At 45.1% G+C, this 15,339-nt stretch overlaps 1 protein-coding gene across 3 annotated transcripts in view; it reads left to right on the top strand.

The window, feature by feature from the left end:
- The window catches only part of SETBP1 (SET binding protein 1), a 347,989-nt gene that overhangs the window by 90,460 nt on the left and 242,190 nt on the right, over positions 1-15,339 (top strand). The window contains exon 1 of one of the 3 annotated variants that reach the window (XM_036320950.1): positions 7,540-8,241. The exons of the other annotated variants lie outside the window; for them this stretch is intronic. The gene's annotated coding sequence lies outside the window, so the exon portion shown is untranslated. Of the gene's footprint in view, positions 1-7,539; positions 8,242-15,339 lie in introns of those variants that run through there. 3 annotated transcript variants of the gene reach the window in all.

Raw genomic sequence — 15,339 nt, 5'->3', positions numbered from 1 at the left:
ATGAGCCTTCATGGTAAAGGTGGAGACCCCACGTAGGACCTATGGAGAGGAGAGAAAGTGTTTCATTCTAATCAACTCTGTTTGGCAAAGAGAAGCTATCCACAGGAGAAAGAGAAGGTTTTTGGCATCAGTCAGGTATTCCCTGAAGATTTATTTTGGCTTTGCTCCCCCACTTCACCCCCCGCCCCCCACCACACACACACATATAAATACCAAGTTCAATGGTGTGCAGGGTTGGAGAACCACATGGGACCCGAGGAGGGAGGGGCTGTATTGACTTTCACTTGATTTACTGAAGTAATTGAGTTTGTCGGGCAGAATGTGATCGTCTCCATCAGCCGTCATGCCGGGATGCTTCTGTCATGCTGTCAATAGCTTTCACTTTCTGATCCTTCTCTCAAGTTCACTGTCGGTTAGGAGAGCAGGTGAAAGATGCTTTGGGTACCAAGCAGAGAAAGCATTTTGAGCCGTTGCCTGGCAATCAGTTTACAGACTTTGAAACCCCGTCAATTTAATCCTGATGGTGGGTAGTAATGTACAAGGGGCAGTAATGCTTTGGTGGGTAATTTAGATTTCTCTCTTTAGGAATGATTTTATTTATGAGGAGATGAGCATGAAGAGCACCAGGACGAGAAAGGGTGCTGCTGTGTAGGCAGGCTAGTTTCCTTAGTTATGGTGATATAGCTTAATTCAATAGAGTGCAGTCACTGTAATTGGAAGGATATTTCATTTATATTGCACCTGTCAGCGTGAAGTACTTTTCCGAGTCTCTGAAAACAGGTACTGCCTTCCCTCCCAGAACAATGCCTCTGAGTCAAAGATGGAACTGACACAAGCCTCAGACACTCTGACCTGATACATAGCCGAGTGCACTGTGGTGGCAGACAGCCTGGGGACAGGCACCCCTCACTTAGGAGACAACTGATTAATGATGAAAAGAGATGTAGAAGTAAGTGTTTTGGAAGTCAGTAAAAAAATAGGTGTTAGCTGCCTGGCCAGAGTGGCTCAGTGACTGAGAGTTGGCCTATGAACCAGAAGGTCACAGTTTGATTCCCGGTCAGGGCATATGCCTGGGTTTCAGGCTCGATCCCCAGTGTGGGGTGTGCAGGAGGCAGTTGGTCAATGACTCCCTCTCATCATTGATGTTTTTATTTCTCCCTCCCTCTCCTTTCCTCTCTGAAATCAATAAAAATATACATTTAAAAAATAGGTGCTATTTTTAAGAAGTATGGGAAAATCTTTTGCTTAAGAAAAGAAATAAAAGAAGAAACAAAAGGCTCCTTGTAATGTGAATAAGGGCCTTCTGACTTGTCTGTTGTATTCATTTGGACTTGTATACATTAGTGTTTTGGGTTGTTTTCATTTTTTTTCCAAGATGGGAACAGAGCTATGCTTTAAAGACCAAAGATAAAATGCAGCCCTGGAGGATAATTTCCCAGATGATGTGTTGGGTGGAAAAAACCCATCAGCCATTGAAAGCAGCTCACCCTTAGGAATGTAGAATCCTAGTTTCCGGCAGCTCCTGGGAAGCCCATCTTGACAGTGGAGAGAAATGACATCAGTTCTTTTGAGCAGATGTGAGGAAAGGCTCCCTCCTCTAGAACCTCTTTCCCCAGCAGCAGGAGGCAGAGGTAGTGGGAAAGGTGTGGCGTTGGGGACTGGTCCAGTGACTCCAGGGGACATTGTATCATTTCTGAAGCACTTGCAAGTTAGGATGTCGCTGGATGGCAGCCGACTTGTGGACTATGGAAACTTTAGTGTCTGCACAACTTCCTAAGGCCATTTCTGTTTTCTCTTCTTTAATTTTTTAAAAATATATATTTTTTATTGATTTTAGAGAGGAAGGGAGAGGGAGAGAGAGAGAGAGAGATAGAAATATCAATGAGAGAAAATTATTGATTGGCTGCCTTCTGCACGCCCCACACTGGGGATCGAGCCCACAACCGAGGCATGTGCCTTGACCGGGAGTCGAACCATCATCTCCTGCTTCATAGCTAGATGCTCAACCACTGAGCCACGGCAGCTGGGCTCTTCTTTAAATTTTTAAAATATATTTTATTTTTTCAATTGCAGTTTACTTTCAATATTTTTTGTATTAGTGTCGTCAATTTACAACATAGTGGTTAGATAATCATATACTTCACAAAGTGCTTCCCCCGATATTTCCAGTACCCGCCTGGCACCATACATAGTAATTACAATATTATTGACTGTATTTTCTATGCCATACTTTGCATTCCTGTGACTGTTTTGTAACCACCAATCTGTACTTCTCAATTCATTCACCTTGTTCACGCCCTCTCTCAACCCTCTTCCTCTCTGGAAACCATCAGTCTGTTCTTTGTATCTATGAGTCTGTTTCTCTTTTGTTTGTTTATATTGTTCTTTAGATTCCACATATAAGTGAAATCATATGGTATTTGTCTTTTTCTGACTGACTTATTTTACTTAGCATAATACTCTCTAGGTCCATTCATGCTTTGTAATCTATCTATCTATCTATCTATCTCACAGCTTTTTTATCCATTCATCTTGTGATGGGCACTTGGGTTGTTTCCATAGCTTGGCTATTATAAATAGCACCACAGCCAATTTAGGGGTGCATATATTCTTACAAATCAGTATTTGGGGTTTCTTCAGATGTATACCCAGAAATGGAATCACTGGGTCATAAGGCAGTTCTATTTTTACTTTTTGGAGGAAATTCCATACTGTTTTCCACAATGACTGCACCATCTGCATTCCCACTAACAGTACACGAGGGTTCCCTTTTCTCCACATCCTCACCAGCACTTGTTTGTTGATTTATTGGTGATAGCCATTCTGGCAGGTGTGAAGTGATATCTTTCTCTGTTCTTAGTGAAGATCCTATTGAAGGTCTCATGGTGTAATGTTAGATGGCTGAAGCCATTGGCAGAGAGAGGGGGAAGAAGTGCCCAGAAGTTGCCCTTGCTCTGAGGGCATTCCTTGGAGCTTCATGGCCTTATTTTTGCAATATTCTCACTCCCTTATGTTGTCATTTGTTCTTCTGGATACGCTCCTAAGAAGGGAGCAACACTGTTTATGGAAAAGGCAAGCCCTCAGCATGAATGTGATCAGTAAAATGATCAGTCATAAAAATGATCATTTAAACACATGAATCACTTTCAGCTCATATAGAAACATTTCCCCCATGTTTTAAAAATAAATTTTCAAATTTAAAAATAAGAAAGTCTTCTATCCCTCAGGTCTAAATATAGCCAGTGGTAAATGTTGTCTAGTGACAGTGGCTAAGCTGACACAGGATTATGCAGAAGGTAAGGAGGAGTTTGTTTCTGCTTTACCAGAAAGAACTCTGTACCGTAGAGAAATTGCTAAACTACCCTTTCCTCCATGTCTCCCTCTGCTAAGGGAAGGACAGAAATGGTGTTTGTGTACTTTCCAGTCAATGTTTTTAAGGTTCTAGAATTTAAATCTGCATATAATTCAGTTATCTAAATAATGTTTTCTTCCTGTGTGTTTCAGCAAGTATAAGCATACTCGCTGGAATCGGACTTTATTCAGTTTATTGGAGAATGTAGGAAAAATAGGACAGGATCTGAGTGTTGGTCCAGACAGCAAGCGGGGGCCACGCGGCCGAGTTTATCTCCGGCTGTGTCCATTTCACTCTCACACCAGCAATGATGTTCCTAATGGGCCACAGTCTTCTGTTTTTCTCCGCTTGTCTGCTTAAAAAACAAACAGATTTTATTTTCTGATGATTCTCTCTTCTTATCTATTAACCAGGAAGGAGGAAATAAGATGGATCCTGTTCTTTGAGCAAGCTGGGTCTGTTCCATCTTGTATGCATAGTAAACCCACTCCTCCCACATTCCTGATATTTAGCAAAACCAACCCCGACACGCCTGGTTTATGTTAGGTTTATTTCAGAAAGTACTTTTCCACACTGATTCCTCCTGATAAGGTCTGCCCGAGCTGCTTTGCCGGCCCCAGGAGAGCCAGAAGTCATTGTGTGACAACGGTGGGATCCAATTCACTGGGCAAACCCAGGGATGATGTAATTTACCCAGATCTACTCTTCAAACCAAATCCCCACCCCATCTGAGATATCCCCCCCTTCTCCTTTGAATCCTGGGAGCTGCCGCCAAGATGACAGTTCTGTGATCTCTGCAGGGAGAACAGGCTGTGTTTTATGGAGAAGAAATAGCCACACATCCCACTGCCAGTCTTCCTGGTGATTACTTTTGCTCCAGAAAGGGAACGTGGGTACTTTTGGCTCAGCTTAAAAAACACACTATACAACAATATTAATAAAACAGAAAACTCGTCAACCAAATCCATTAGCTCGTCAACAAGTGTTACTCTGTTCTTTCCTTCTGCTGGGTGCTTTGAAAGATGAAAGGCAAGGCTGAGGTACTGCTTCCAGCCTATTAGTCCCACGTGGACTTGTGTTTACAGAGATTTTGTTTCCTGAGCAGAAGGTATTTATTAGATAATCTTTCATTAATTTTCTCATTTTGATTAATCAAAGCCAAGCAGAACTTCTGATCCACGACAGCCAGTGTAGTTACACTGAGGTGCTATAAATGTACACCAAAGCTGAGAACGTGGCTGTGTTACTGAACGTGGGCAGCCTCATCCCCCAGTACACGTCAGATTCCCCTGATTCATTCACAGAGCCATAGGGCATGGCCTCTCAGCATTGGCTGCCTATCAGAACCACCTGGGGAGTGTTTAAGAACTAGGATGCCCTCCCTAGCCAGTTTAGGCCAGTGGATAGAGCATTGACTTGCAGAATGAAGGGTTCCAGGTTTGATTTTGGTCAAGGGCACGTACCTAGGTTGCAGGCTGGATCCTTGGCCCTGGTTAGGGTGTGTGCGGGAGGCAACCGATCAATTTGGCTCTCTCACATCAGTGCTTCTGTCTCACATCAATGTGTCTCTTTCTCTGTCTTTCTGCCTCCCTTCCAGTCTCTCTAAAAATCAATGGAAAAATATCTTGGGTGAGGCTTAACAGAAAAAAATTAAAAAACAAACACAACAACAAAAAAAACTAGGATGCCTGATCTGACTCCCCAAGTTTCTGTTTAGTGGGTTAGGGGTTCTGTCTGGGCATTGGGGTTTTGAAGAAGTGTGAAGCTTGAGTGTAGAACCACTGTCCTGGGCTCCGGAATCTCTTGGCCAGAACTTCTTGCCTCAGAAATAGTTTGTTTGGTGAGGTAAAATGTGCATTCCTGAAAGAGACCACTCTGAAGAAATGAGAAACCTAGATGAACTGTAAGAGTATTTGTTTCTTAAAGCACATTTATGTATTCCATCATGTATTCACTCAGGAATATTGAATGAACACCTAGTATGTGCCAAGCACTGTTGCGAGCCCAGAGGGTAGAAAGGGGGTGGAGCTGGTGAGGACTCTGCCAGCTGGAGCTGACAGAAGTTCAGGGACAGCTGAGTGGAGGTGCACTAGGGCGACTCTGGGGACCAGGTTGCCCTCCAGGCAGGCCTGGAAGGATTGGTGGGAAGAACAAGATCGAAGAGGCCTTTCAGGGACTGGAAAGAAGGAGACTTGGCCATCAGCCATCATGCCACTGGAGAGCTTTGGATTTTCCCGAGGTGCCTTGTGTGTGGCCTTGCTCTTTTATTAGTTTCCCAGTAGAAGGTACATGAATTTTGATTGAAATATGCAGATTATGAATCTTCATGTCCTTTAAAGAGGATCTCAGACATGCCCTCTGAGTGAACTTTTCCTATTAATGCATGGATCATGTTGAGATAGTCTAGAATAGTGGTTTTCATTCAGGGGTGATTTTGCCCCTCCCCCCAGGGGATATTGGGTAATATCTGGGGACATTTTTTGGTTGTCACCACTGGTTGGGAAGTGCTCCTGGCACTGGGTGGGAAGTGTTCCTGGCATTTAATGAGTAGAGGTCAGGGAAGCTGCTGAATACCCTGCAATGCACAGTCAGCCCCACAACAAAGAAAGATCCAGTCTCACATGTCAGAAGTGGGGTGGTGGGAAACCCTGTTCTAGAGATCAGAGAGAGAAATGGAGGACAGGCTTCATTCGGGAGATTCCTCTTACTGTAATAATGCCTGTTACTGTATGAATGCCTCTCACCACACACCAAACACACACACATACACCATGCCTATATATACTTGCACCAGGAAACATGCATAGCTGTACTTTGTGGTCCCCTCACCAGCCTCAAGGGAGATTTCATCTTTCAGGGGGGCGGGTGTATTCAGGGTCTCCACACCGCCCCCAAACCACACTCTTTCCTGAGCATCAGCACGTGGAGAATTTCCCATGGAGAGAAGAATTGCCCTTGGGTTGCCCATGTAATTTCCTCAGTTTTGATAGCACCTGGGCTTTTTCCTGTCTAATGCCGAAACTGAAAGGTTGATTTTTCCCTGTTGGGGGCAAGAGGAAGTGAACAGACATCTCCTTGGACAGGCAGAACTTCTAAATAAAGTTGTGGCTCAAGTTTTGAAAAGCACAGGGTGATGTAGACCAAGGGAGGCTGGTCAGCTGCCCTAACGTGGTGCCTCAGAGGAGGCAGGCAGCCATTCACATTGCTTCTCCCTCCTCTCCTGACTAGACAGGGCACGGGTGTGGAGCCAGAAACCTGCATTTGAATCCCAGCTCTGATTTTCTTAACCGTGCGATTTTGGGCAACTCATTTCATCTTCCTCTGCCTGTGTCCCATCTTCTGTAATCTGGAAACGCACTGCTCAGTTGGAGCTTGGCGAGCATTAGATTTAATGTAAATAGAATGTGTGATAAAATGGTAGACTTTACAATGTCATGTAAATGGAGAGGATAGGACTGTGTGATCCCAACATCCCATGCAACCCAAATACTGAAATACATGGTATGTTGGGCAATAGGAGGCTTGGCTTGCCCTAAAAAATAAGGAGGAAGGGTTTTGTATTCATGCCCAAGAGAAGATTTCAATGTCTGCATATGTCCTAGGCAATTTGTAGTTCACACCAACTTCCCTGTGATGGGAAGGAGCAGCAAGGAGGCAGGGGGCAGGCACAGGTGTCTGTCTGGCTAAGAAATGGAGTCAGAGCTGTACCTGAGCCCACCTCCCGGGGAGCGAGCAGTGTGGTCCACTTGTTCTCTGAGCCTTTCCCAGTGGAGCCAGCACAGGGCCAGCTGCCAGTGCCTGCTGGCACATGGACCTCCACCTTGCCCACTGCCACTGGACCACCTGAACCTGTTGCCCACGTTCCTCCTTCCTTCTCCCTGCGGACCTGGCACCAGGGTGTGTTAATTGCCTTTTACCAGGCCACTTCCCCCTCTTGCCTTCCCTCCCCTCTGAGCATGCTACACCTACAAAATATGAATATGCTTTTGATGTTGGCTCATGTTAGAAGTTCGCCTCCCACGCCCCCCCCCCCCCCCCCCCCCCCCCCTTCCAAAGGAGAGGAGCTGAATGCCACACACAGTGTTATCTTGCTCTGACTTTGAAGAGGAATTTCTCCCCTTAGGGCTCTATTCCTGGGGTAGCATAATCTAAGGAGAAAAAAAAGTTTATCCTAGGAAAGCCAAATCAGCCAGGAGTTATTCAGAGTGTCTGACTGCCTGGTATATTTAGTAACTACACCGAGGAGGCGAGCTTGAAGAATGCTCAGAGCCGTCCAAGGAGTGGTTCTTTTTGATACCTTGTTGGCCAGAACTGAGGATGTCCAGATGAAGAAAGTGTCCCCTTAGCCTTGTGCCACTTACCTGACTGTTATTTGGGTGTGCTGGGATAGGAGATGAAGGAGAAATGCAGCTGTAGAATATCCCAACCACGGAACTAAAGGCTGGGACTTCAAAATTGCTTCAGGTCCAAAATTCTCCCTTTTGACCTTGACCGTGTTGAACTTGACCTCGCTTGACCCTCTGGACTCTAGTCTTATCTGTAAAATGAGGCCCTGGACCCAATAGACATGCTCACTCTCCACCTCACATGGAGATTGTATGGGAAGGTCTGAATATAGATGTCACGGCTGCATGAGCAGAGATGCTGACTTACAAGGTCTGGTACACACCGGACACTGGCACTTTGTCAGCACTCCGCCTCAAGTGATTGCAGTTCCCGGCTACTGTTGACAATCACTGGGCCAGATCAGTGCTTCTCAGAGTCTGGCCCCAGGACCAGGAGTGGAGGCAGCGGTGGGAACTCCTTAGAGAAGCAGAATCTTGGATCCCACCCCAGACCTGCTGAGACTGAGGCTTGGGACCAGTGGCGCGCTCTGTCAAGCTCTCCAGGTAGTTCTTATGCATGAAAACGTTTGAAAAAGCAGTGGGTTGGAGATCTTTTTAAGGGTTCCTACTAGGTTTCAAAATCTATAATCCTGTAAACCACCTCAATAGGGTACAAGACAAAGCCAAGGCCACGCAGCTGGCTAAATAGGTGGTGAAGCCCTTCCTGGGACCCAGGTCTTTGAACCTCTGTTCTGAGCTCGTTTAATTGTCCAATTAGGAAGATGTTTAGGATTTATGACATGTTTTTCTCTCTGTTTCTGTCTCCCTGGGTTTAGCTTGTGGGCCACAGGATTATAGAGAAAATGTTGTTTTTAGCTCCTGGCATACTTGCAATGCAGGATATGTTGTAAAGAGAAGTTACTTTTTAATTGTTAGGCATGTGCCTCAGGGGGAATTATCTGTGAGTTTATTGGCCACTTCCTTGGTTTGGGTAAGTCCTGTGACTGAGCCTTTTGTGTTGAAGTTGGTTGGCAGGTAAATATCAGGCTTGCAGCTTGCCGAGAGCAAAGAGGGGGGTGGGCAAGGCACACACTTTTTTCAGGATGCAACTGTAATTTTCTTAGTGTTTTATTAAAATTATCTAGGATTGCAGTCCTTGTATTGCATTTTGTACAATTCACTGTCTATAGTGGTTACAGCAGTTTTAAAAAGATGTTCTTACACAGGGTCTGTGGTGAGTTTTCGGGGTGAATTTGTCATGTGCTAAGAAATAATTTTAGCAGATTGTCCCAGAGATGAATGAAGACTTGCTCTTGGTATTCACCATCCCAGAGGCAGATCTGGGACGAGCACCGTGGCCTCCTCACATATAGGCTGAAGTGTCAGGAGTCAGGAAGAACAGAGGGGACTTCCGGAAGACATGAACCTGCACACAGTTGGGGAGGTGACTGGAGGCAATGCGATTGGAAACACTGGCCAGCATGGCTAATGAAGGAACCTTAGAGACTTCCCAGGACATCTCTGTTATAGAAGCTGCTGGAGGTCACAGGTTCTGAAACAGATCCCAGTCTCTGTGATGTCATTCTTACCCAGTGCTCCCTCTGTCTAGGGCTCCACATCATTTTTTAAAGTCAGATAAATCATCGGAAGATGTGCTGGTCCTCTTCCCTCCCCATTGCACCTCAGGCCTTATTCTTGAGTAGATGTTGAGGCAGGGTGTGACTTGGGATCCTGCTTCCATTTTTTTCAAGGATGTAGCATGGGAGACAAAATGCTTCTCAGGATCTGAGATTTACGTGTCATAATTCTTCAAGAAGAAATTGATGGACACAAGATCTTCCAACTGATTTTACAGACAGGACTCAGATCCAGTGGATGATTATGACTTTCCCAGATTTGGCAGAAGCCCTGCCCTCTGGTTTCAAGGAAAATAGGATTGCCTTGCTGCAGAAAAGCAAGACACTAGAGACTGCTGTTTCTTTAGCGCAATAGATGTAGAGCACAAAGAGCGGTGTCTTATCAGGAGATGTGGTTGTGAATAACTTTGTCACTTACTATGGCATTTTTATTGACATATTAGGAAGCTTCTAACAGTCCCATTGCTGCTGCCCTCTCAGTTCTTTTTCCCTTATTGGAATACCATGAGTTATGAAAGTGCCCCAAGTAATTGTGATTATCGCTAAAAGAACGTGTGTGGTCTCTTAGCTGGCCAGTCTTAGATTCCTCTTGGATTCCCCATGATGTCAGTGACCTTGAAAGGTCTATTTTCATGCATTGCTACTCAGTGCACTTTATATCAAGTCTTCTTCCTCAAAGCCTGGCCTGAGTTCCTTGTATTCAGTATAGGTTTGATTAGAAGTGCACGGGGGTGGTTGAGTAATTTTAGATAGGGTTCACTGACTAAGAGTGGCAGGGGAAATGGTTTTTCCTATCTGTGTCTCAGTCTGCCCACCTGCAGACTCTGGGGTTTCTGAATTTGTTTATTGGTTATGTCCAAGGGTGATATTAGCTGATGAAAACCTGGAGTGCAGTTTGATGTGGCAAAGGCCATAGGTAGCCAGCAGGTCTAATTTTAAAAGCCTGAAAAAAAGACAACAGTATTTCATGCTGAGCCCACATTTTGAAAGACTGAAATCATTCCTTTGAAAATCACCAAATCTCTATATAAACATACACATGCACTGGCCTCATTAAGTAGAGTCCTCTGAACATCATATCATCTCTTACCTTTCTAATTATCGGTAACAGGGAGAGATCACCAGGGCCTTTTCAGATGAGTAGAGGTTTGCTCCTATCAGGAATGTCCTTAGACTGTGTTTCAATGGATCCTGTACTGTGTTTTTGTCTGTTTCAGTTTTCTTTCTCACTTTCTTTTTGCTGCTGTTGGTAAACGCAAGTAGCGTGTGTATCCAACCAGGCTTCCCATTTGTGCTTCTGCTCTGCCGTGGGTGGGCAGCCACCTAAGCAGGAGGTGAAACGGCTGAAGTCAGAGTAAATGGGTTCTGAACGGAGACCCGAGCAGCTCTTCCTTAATAGAGTCTTTCTCTCCCTGGATCGTCCTGTTCAGGTGGCTTCATGAATCACTGAGGAACAGTGAACATCAACATTTCACGTATTCGGTTTCCCTCAGAATTGTGATCCCTCCTAGAGGAAACGGGAAGAACCTTCCACATGATGCAGTTAAACGAAGTCTTAGAGTTGGAAGGGCTCAGGGATGTCACACTGCAGGGGACTGGGGATACCCTAGGCCCCTGCTTGCCCTCCCTGGACTGCATGTGCATGAGGATGGCCTGGAGGATGTTCAAACTCAGTGCCTGTTTCCTTCATGGGGTGCAGTACGGGATCTCTATTTTTCAAAAGCTCTTCATGTAATTCTCATTGCAGCAGGAATTGAGAACCTGGGATCTCATACAACCCTCTCCTACTACAGATGAAGAATATTAAGGCCCAGGGAGGGGGAATGACCATCAAAATAGCATTGTCCCTGCTGACAGTCAGCCAGCAGTCTTACCAATGGCAGGATGCTGTTACCGTAGCCTTCTTTCATTGTAACCTTTCCCTGTCCAAACACCTCTTACTCCTTCAGCTTTTCCTTGAGCGACATGATCTCAGGATTTGTCCAACCACACCACCCTTTAAACAATATGGCAAATAATAATTCCTTCCATCTCTCTCTGTCTCCTCCCCTGTGCTTTTCTTACCCTACTAGGAAGGGGGGTAAATGAGGTCTCAGGAATGCACTTGCTCAAGCTTATTCCCTGAACTGATCTGCTGGTGATGTATTAATTAGCTGGGCACTGCACCTTAACAAACAGGTTACAGGCAGATCCTGGTGTGTGTTAATGTTTTACCAGAGATGCTCAGCAGTGGTCTCCTTTGTGGCCTAAATGTAAAGAAAGAAATGTGGTTGACTTTATTTTTGTTTTCTTACTTTCAAGTGTTGACATATTGATTTCAATGCCATATGTCAGCATATTTGCTACGAGTTGTCTCACATATGTTTAAACTTTTGGATAATAGTATTTACTATAGACGTTATAATTTTTAGGCTTCAATTTATACATGTCCATGTTTATGTTTTCCCACACACATGTATAGCTGTATATGGTGGAACTTCTACTCTGTCTTTATATATTTCAAATTTACCTTAAAATCAGTGAATGAGATCCATTTTGCAGTAAGCTCAGAGCTGTCATGACTTGTTCCCTGTCACCCTGAGGAGAAACTCCAGACCACTCCCCAAGCCCCACCCACCATGTGGCTTCCTGAGGGCCTTCCCAGCTAGGCTGAGTAATAGATTCAGACTGGGGATCTCCCTGTTCTCTTGACAAAAGGAGCAGTCTGACGGAGACTAACTCCCAGCTGTGAAACCAAACCCCATTCTTCCTTTGAACCCAGAACTCTGGGGGTGAGTGCAAACAGACACAGGTGGGAAAAGGAAAGAATATGTGACCCTCAAGTGCACTGGAGAGAGAGCTAGGTTAGTACAACAGCCAGGGATTTTTCCTTCTGTTAACTGAGAGCAGGGCATATTTTACCCACAATTGCACTTCTGCACAGGATTCCCAAGCTCTCCTTCTCTTTAGCCTCTTCCTGCCCAATCCCATCCCAAATCAGGAGCCACCTTGTTTCTGAAATTGCCTCACTATGAGGTCCCAGGGATTTTTCTTCCTCTGACCCCATAGCACATTGTGTTTGGATGGGTGTGCCTAAGGGGAACGCATCTGAGACAGGTACATCTCATCTGGGATCCGTCATATGAGCATTCACACCGATGTTTGTCTGCTAAAAGCATAGAGGACCCACATAGGAACTAGAAGCTATGGAGCCCCTTTGTTTTCCTAGAAAAATACACACGGGCACAAAATGTTGTGTGCAATTTCAAGAGATTCATGGACCAGATGCTTAAGAGGTCCATTAACCACAAGATAAGAACTCTTGGGGGAAGGGGACATGGATGCTATGTTAACCTCCCAAAATATAACACAATGGCGAGAACATGATGGCTTTTAAGACATATTTTTGAAATTAAAAAAAGGAATGGTACTCAAAATCATAAAATCCAAAGATCTCATAGATCCCTTAATACAAGTCATTCATATAATAACTTGATAGGAAGTCTGCTCTCCAGAGAGGGGCCGGACCTCCCTGAGGCCACACTAAGATTAATCACAGAATTGGGACTGAAGTGGGGTCCCTGTCCAGAAGGTCTCTTTTTCTATCAATACAATAAAATACCTTCCCTGAAAGTGAACTTGACTTTTCTGCTCACTGTGGATTGTTGCTCACATTGAAGTGTAGGGAGATAGCCAGGAATCAAACTTACATACCCTGGGGTTAAAAAGATAGAAAAAAATAGCTGAATCTAAAATATCACTTGCCCTTTCAAATAAATGCATCATTTTTCAGGCATGGGGAGCTTTCAGCAAAGGTACCTGTGGGCTATTGGGAAACCTCCAGTCCTCTTGGATGAGGTGCATCTTTGTAGGGACAGCATGAAACCCCACCCCCAAGGCTGAATTTAACATGTTGCCCTGGGAATGGAGGTCAGCCCTTGTGTCCCAACTCTTCTCTGAGACTCTTGCTTACCTCCTATCTTGGGGCCGGAGACCCAAGTGAACAGTATCTGGAGATAAGTTTAATTTGCAAGGTCAACTTCAGGCTTAGCTGGAAGTCAGTCACCTGCATTTCGCTTGCAGGCCTCCCCTGCCAGTCGGCCAATCAGATGCATGTGTGTCTTGAAAATAACATAAATGGGTGGCTTATAAACAACAGAAATGCAACTTCTTCTAGGAAGTTGGAAGTCTGAGATCAGGGTGCCAGCATGGTCAGTTCTGGGAGGGCCCTCTTCCAGGTTGCAGACTGTCATTTTTTTATATCTCCATATGGCAGAAGAGGCAAGAGAGCTCTCTGGGGTCTCTCTTATATGGGCACTAATCCTATTCATGAGCACTTCACCCTCAGGACCTAATCACCTCTCAAAGGTCACACTTCCTAATGCCATTACTTGGGGGTTGGTGATTTGAACCTATGAATTTTTTTTGGGGGGGGGAGGGGAGGGGGACACAAACATTCAGTCCATTACAGTAGGTTTGCTGGGTTTCAGCTGTAGATTTGTCACGGTACTAGGCACTGTGGACCAAGTCCAGGCTGCCAAGGACTTGTATGTTTTAGAGAAGTAAAACTGAAACCTGAGGATTTTTATTAACATGGTCATTATTATCATCAACATCAAAGTGTGTAAAAGCTTAAATAACCAAGTGCAACATGAAGGGCTAAGGCCCTTTGTGAGAGTCACTAGGTGAGAGGCAAATAAAGTGTGACAGGGCCTTTGCACAGGTTGTTGCCTCTTCCTGGGAGTCTTCTGCTCCCCACACTGACCTCCTACCCATGTCCCCCCCTCAGCCTCCCTGGATCTGATGTCAGCTCAGACATTGGTTTCTCAGGGAAGCCTTTCCTGATGACAGGTCCCACAGCCACCTTAATCACAGAAATGCAGGCTCTCATGGAATCACCTTCCCCACGTGCTCAGATTCATCTCAGCTGCACTCTTCTGATCATGTGGCCATGATGTCTCCACCTCCAGATGTCAGCTGGGTATAGGGAGACTACCAAGAGGGCTGCCCTATCCCAGAAGAACTGTGATTACCCTGGGCTGGAAATGGGACGAATTGCTTCCCAAAGTGTGGGGTTTGTTGGGGAGAGGGGGCAAGCTAGAGACCATAAGCAGGCCGTGTTGGAGGAATACTGTAGGTTAAGGGGCATGCCAGCCTGAGGTGACCCAGCAGGAAGGAAGCTTGGAGAAGAACGCTTCTGATCTCATTCACTTCCCTCCCTGTGTTGTTCTGATGGTGCCCTCCTTGGCTGAAGCCAGAGGGGAGACGTAGCCTGAACTTTTAGTCCATAGAGGTCAGTGTCCGTGATGGAGAGCAGGGTTAGACCTGGAGAGGCACATGCATGATGTTCAGTGGGCAAGTTACCCAAACCTCCTTTCCTTTCAGCTCCTTTTCAGGTCAGTACCTTAGAAGCTGTGGAAGGCTGTCCACTGCTGACTAATCATTCCCCACCACAGTTAATGTTTACTGTCCTTTGGCCACTGCACCTAGGAACCAGGTGTGTCAGGTCCAGGGCATGCGCCCCAGCACCAAGGAGATGTTGTCAGTAGCTCCCCTGGCCAGAGCGAAGTAGGTTCTTTTTTAATGTGAGGGGATATCAAGGCTAATCATTCATCAAGTTGTTCCTGTTACTTTCCTTTTTTTCCTTTATTTACATTTTTATTGAATTTATGGGTGTGACATTGGTTAATGAAATTATATAGGTTTCAGCTGTTCAATTCTATAGTACATTATCTGTATATTGTATTATGTGTTCACCACTCCAAGTCAAGTCTCCTCCCATCACCATTTATCCCCACAAAAAACGCACACACCTGCTTTGGGAGTCATTTCCTGTTGATGTTTGGAGAAAGTGATGCTACAGCTGTTTTATTTACATTTTGTTTTGAGGGCAGGGAGTTCTTTAAAAGTAGCCATGGAAAAGCTATGATTTACCCGGGGACCCTGCTTGCAGTTCTTTAAGGATTTCCATGCCCAGTTTATGATTTGATCTTCACAACATCCCCTAGAGATGATAGGCATTGATTAAACAATGCAAGTGTGAATA

The sequence above is a fragment of the Myotis myotis genome, unplaced genomic scaffold (assembly GCF_014108235.1).
Source record: "Myotis myotis isolate mMyoMyo1 unplaced genomic scaffold, mMyoMyo1.p scaffold_m19_p_9, whole genome shotgun sequence".
NCBI lineage: Eukaryota > Metazoa > Chordata > Mammalia > Chiroptera > Vespertilionidae > Myotis > Myotis myotis.
Note: the sequence above shows the minus strand (reverse complement) of the source record. Positions and strands in the feature narration are given on the sequence as shown.